Consider the following 6,076-nt stretch of genomic DNA (forward strand, 5'->3'; position numbering starts at 1 on the left):
TCTGCAAGCTTCGGGATCTGGCTGCAGCTGATTTCAGGAAGAGAAAATATTAGAGCGAGCAGAGACTTGTGCACACAGATGCATGAAAAATGAGCAGAACACGGACAGTGAAACAATGTGACCGTTCCGCCTTAATACCGTCTATTAGAGTAGCAGCTTTCCCAAGCAGATCAGAATGTCTAAGCCTTCGGCACTGACAGGGATTTCACAGCCCAAACTGATTTTCAGGTTGGCAGGGTTCACACACGCACACACACGCACACACACGTATACACACACACCTACACATACACACACACAAACAATCGTGCCTATATCATGACATGAACAGATGGTAATTTGGTAAAATGCTGTATTTTGAAGCCTCTGCTTTCCTTATATTCTCTTACCGCAGGATTTATGTCTGTGATAGTTGTTCCATTTGTAACCTTTCAGTAAACTCCAGTTTACGTCACAACAGGCTACAGGCCCTGCTTTAGTTAGCAAGGTGTGTACAGCAAAGAATCCCTTCATGATAGCTCTATATCGTTACTCATCATTTAATCATTATTGTAGGTGATAAATAAATTAACAGCCATATTTACAGAAGACTTTGATGTCAAAAGTATTGTTTTATTTGAACATACATAAAGCCCTGGGCAACCTAATCCAATAAAGTACTGTGGGTTGTTTTTTTTTTTTTTTTTTTTTTTTTTTTTGAATCAGTAGCTCCCAGGATATGCAATAAAGACACAGCAGTACTCTACATTATTGATTCAGTTTCATAACAACCTAGAGTGTCTTTATTCAGTGCAATTGGTGGAGAAGGAATCACACACACTTATTTAAAAAATCATTGCCCCAATTAGTGAAGTTGGAGCTTCTCATTCCGTTTTAATAAGTCCTGTGAGATCTGATTTATAATAACAGCAGCATTGTGTTCACTGTGTTGGTGTCTTATTGCTAATTTGAAATCATCTTCTATATTAGTGAACATTCAGGAAGTATGTCGCATATCACTAATATGTACACAGACAGTCTTGTATATTTCTGCATGCGTGAGAACGTACAAAGAAAGCTGAACCTTGCTGGGTCAGATTTCTTTGCTTAATCATTAATGATGCGTTTTTGTTAGCTTCCACAGTCTCTCCAGGAAGTTCTTTGCTTTTCTGTCTGGCATCCGGCTCCATAGTCAAAAGTGTCATGTCTGCCTGTTGGACACTTTGTTTGTCAGATCCAGTTATTGTGAAATTATTGTTTAAATTTAGTTTTTGTGTCAGATAAACTCTAATGACATCTCACACACAAACTTTCTGCGTAAGAAACAGCCTCGCTCTCAGGCTTTCTTGGCTATTATGGTGTGGTGCTTGCAGTATTTTTTCAGGGAGCTGGCTGCCTTTTCATTAATGTCCCTCAGAGTTAAAGCCCAGTGTCCCCTGGGACTGCATGTCACTGGCTGACAGGGTTGAAGGATTTGAGTGAATTTTCTGCAGTAATGGAACTATCCCAAGCCCCTGAGACAAACAGACAGGAGACTGGCAGGAAATGTCTTAATCTGCATTGACCCTCTACTGGCACAGTCCCATACCCTTAGTGAGAAGAACATGTGCGCATACGTCGAGCATACCTGCACACATCCACACGCACAATACAGTACATCTGGATTGTGTTGCAGTGACCATAGGCCCCTGAGTGTGCAGCCTCAGTGGCAGTGCGTGGGTGAGATCCAGGGTCCAGTGCACCATGGCGGGGGCTCTCCATCACTCTGCCTCCTGGCTTGACAGGCCCTGGCTCTGGGGCCCGTCAAGGTCTTGCTGAGTGCACTCAAACTGTGCACTGCTGAGGAAGGGATTCTGTATCCTTCTAATGGATTACTCACCCATATCACCTGTCTGAGTGGATTCTGTTGACCGACAGACACACACTGCATGCAGACATGTACTTTTGCACTCACATGCACGCTGACGTACATACAAAGTATAAGAGCTTGAAAAGCAAGTTTTCTTCTCTTTCCTGTCTTTTTGTCTTTCTTGCATTTCTTTGTTACATTAAACAAACATTCTGCACTTAGCGCTGAAGAAAACAGGATGCAGTCGACCTTTCAGCAGACTGAATTTGTAAAGTTGTTCTCTCTTCTGACTAAAAAGGTCACATTTATTCCTCCGTTATTTACTCTTAATTCGTCCAGAGTGAGAGAGAGAGAGAGAGAGAGGCTGGTTTCATGCTGCTGGACACCTGCAGACCTGGTCAGGGCTGAGGCCCTAATCAGGCTAATACATACATGTCACATCCAATGACCTACTGGCTCTGTTCGTAATAAAGGTCACTCTGTGAGGGATATTCTGTCCCCTCAGGTCCTTCTTAATGCAGAGCCACTGAGGCTTTTATAACCAACTGCATGCTCGTGACTTATCTGCTCTTGCGTGCAGCTAATCCACTGCAGAGACGTCTGATCAATGATCAGGTACCTCTGTAGAGATTTAAACAAACTAAAAAGGAACACTAGTTTTCACCATATTCCTTTTCACACACAACCTCTCTTTAGATTGTGGATCAAGTCCTCCAAAATCATTATCCTGAGTCAACACATCACTAAATCAGTCTCAATAATACCTGAATGTTTTAACCTTCCTGAGGGAGTATTTATTGTAGCACTGTTGCATTATGCTGCATACAGTTTAAAAAGATGATAAACTGCCAAATCAGTTTTTGTGTTCTGTGGATGAGCAAAGGATGTTATATTCTTTGCAGTATTATGTACAAACCCGCAGTTATTTGGTGAATAAATTTGGGACCATTTGGATAATTGTATCTTTTTAAGACTTGCATTTCAAGCATAATTGACCAACACTATCTGCTATAGCATTTTTATTTGGGTTTTTGGACTGGTCAATTGCAGAACATCTCAGAATCATTTGAATTCTGCTTTTATTTTAAGACCCCCAGTACAGAGATAATAAGAAACAACAGGAGAGACCAGGGAACAACATAATCAAATACAGAATGTTTCTTAACAACTAGACACCCAATTACCTGTCATCTCATAGATATACTGATTGGAAAAACTCAATAACCATCAGCTTAATCTTCATATAATAAAGAATATTTAATTTAATATTACAAATAATGATCATGAGTTGCAACCTTATAAATGTGGTCAAACATAAGTAGCTTCACTGTTTACACCTGCTTTAGTTTTTCTTTATATTTCTCAGAGCAGATGGTTAAAGTGTGGAAAAGCCTGTTATCCCAATGTTAAGAACAATGTCTCCTTTTTCCTTTTCAACAGCTACTGTACATCATTTTCACACAAAGAAAAAAGCTATGGCTGGTACGTAATAGCTTAGAGGTCAGCTATTGATCTGATGCTGAAGGGGACCTTAGGGGCATGTTAAGAAGGGTTATTGTTGCTTGTCAATGATCCCTTTATGGCCTTGGACTCGACATTTCTGCTGCTATCAATCAAGGTTGAACTAGTTCTCAAACAGCAAATCAATGCTAGTCAATAGATATTATCATGCAATTATAATGCAGTCACGTAAACCATCACTCATAACTTAAATAGTCTCTCTAGTCTGTCTACAGTCCTGCAGCTAGAGTCTTTGTGAACATTGTAAATTGTTGCAGACTGTATCTGAAGTTCACATTCCTGCCCTGAAGTTATTTTACTGCACAATGTCAAGGTCTTCTGTTAGTTTAACTGAGGAGGTTGTTGAAATTTCAAAGAACAATGTAGAAGTTATATTGAGATAACCTTTACACAACAGAAGATATTTCTCCTGCATTAAAATTACCCTGAGAGTAACCTACTTGTTATTTAGCTCTTAGTCTCCTCTATCAATGTGCTCCTACCTGTTTGAAAGCAGCATCCGTTAAAAGTGTCCTCCATGCAACTAAATGGGGCACAGGGGCATATCTATCTAATGATAACCTTTGCAGTACTGATATTTATGATAAAGACCATTAGGCAATTGTGAGTTGCTTGCGCAAGGGCTTTAAGGCTAACAAAGATCGTGAAGTGAGGCGCTATCCAGGGGTTTACATGGATGTCTGTGTCATCTGTCTGCAATACAGCACAGAGTCTGACGGAAATGTCATTACTTGGTGAATTTCTGAAGTTGCGACACAAGCCTCATCTCTAAAACCCCTGTTATGAGAGCACAGAGGATAATGGGAACATGCCATATTGCTTCTTCTATCCATTTCTCTTTGAATTTATATCCTTGATGCCAGTCCCTCTGCTCCACTCATCACAGGCTACAAACTGACTGGACAGCTCTGTTATCACCTTGCTGCCTTGAAGGACAGTTTATACTCTAATTAGCTAACCAGAGGAAAGGCTCAGGCAGGTATGCACAAGTTTGAGAACTTAGACTTGAAAATGAACTGCAGGGTGGTGATGTGAGTATTGAAAGTTTACTTAATAAAAAAAAAAACCTAATTTATTCAGCACAAACATGTATGTCATTTCTAATTCTACACCAAAACAATTGATGCTTCATAGCAATTAAAAAATATACATAATATATTAGTATTATTCATAGAAATTTCACTCAGTACACAAACTGCACATTATCAAATGCAGCCTGTATTTAGGGTCTTGTGTGTCTCAGTGCTAATGTGCAAAAATGTAGGCTGCAAACCATATCAAATTCAAAAGTGTCCTATCAATTGCATCAACACAGCAGCGGGAAGCCCCATGTCTTTTATTTTGCATATTCATATGATTACTCTTCCAAACGACAAAAATACATTCACGTCACTGCTATTGTCCTTTGATTTCACATGATAAAAGGCTATCTCATTTCATTCTTGCACCTTTCTAGTCCAAACCTAGACACCCTGATTTGGTAAAATGTAATTCTAATTTATCATTTTTCTGCCCAAGGCAAAACTCTCTCAAGCCTGGGGCTGTTTGAAAAGCAGTTGGACACAAAGACAGACCCTGGGAACTTTGCCCATGCAGTCAATCAGTCAGACACCCCAGAGTGCCGAGACCCGAACAGCTTGTTTTTTGTCCACGGATATCAAACAATTTCTCCTTTCCCGTTAGATAATAAAAACATGTAAATAGGAATGAGTTGTTTCTCTCCTTTTTTTTTTTTTTACTTGAGATGGTTGGTGGATGCACGGGCTTTCTGTGGTCAGGGGCTGGGCAGCAGAGCGGACATCAAAGGCCGGCAGAGGTCTGTGACGGTGAATGCAGCTGGTGTCTGAGTCTCTGTGCTGGACAGAGCTACAGGCAGGGCCTCAGCTGCCCCACAATAAAGACACACAGGGGAAAGCAGTGCCTTCAAAGGCTAGACAAATACACACTCAGCCATACACAGACAAACACACACACTTGTGAACATACAGGCAAACAGGCACATGAACACAAACATTAGTGCCAGCTGAAAATGATTTTCTCCACGAAAGCATCATGCAGTCTTTGCAGACAAATCATGAAATCACGCTGAGTTTCACTTCTTTCTTCTTTCTTTTGCCTAATTTCTCCTAAAAAGGATCTTTCTCCTGGTTATTGAAAGTAACAACCACTTTGAAAAATACTTTTGTGTAATGGCTATATTTTCATATATGGAAAATATTTTTGTGTGCATCACAAAGTAGTTCTCAGAGTGGGATGATGTACTGGCTGTCTGTGAGAGAGACGCAGGGAGATACACCACCAAAATGACAACTGATTTAATACTCTAATTCTTTATTCATGAAAGAATAGTGTGAAACATGTATATTTATGGTTCATTATATGTATTTAATCAGACGGTCTTTACACTTTGTCTTTGTTAGGAAAATAAAAATTGGATGCACAATCAAAAATCAGTTTCTTTACTATGATTCTGGACTAATCTGGATCTCTTTGAGATTCCTTGATTTGAAAAATATTGACAACAGCAGATCATGACAGACAAAATCTGTAGCCGTGAAATAGTACAATAGCTATGTTTTATTTCATCCAGAGGAAAGAGAGGAAAAAAATGTGAAGGACAAAGAGTGAAATCCTGATGGCATGCTGTGGACAGCTTCATGTCTGGTGTGGCCCTGACTTCACAGTGGGAATCTGTGTCTGTGCTGTTGACAGCTTTTCCCTCATGTC

This window comes from Echeneis naucrates, chromosome 20 (genome assembly GCF_900963305.1).
Source record: "Echeneis naucrates chromosome 20, fEcheNa1.1, whole genome shotgun sequence".
Taxonomy (NCBI): domain Eukaryota; kingdom Metazoa; phylum Chordata; class Actinopteri; order Carangiformes; family Echeneidae; genus Echeneis; species Echeneis naucrates.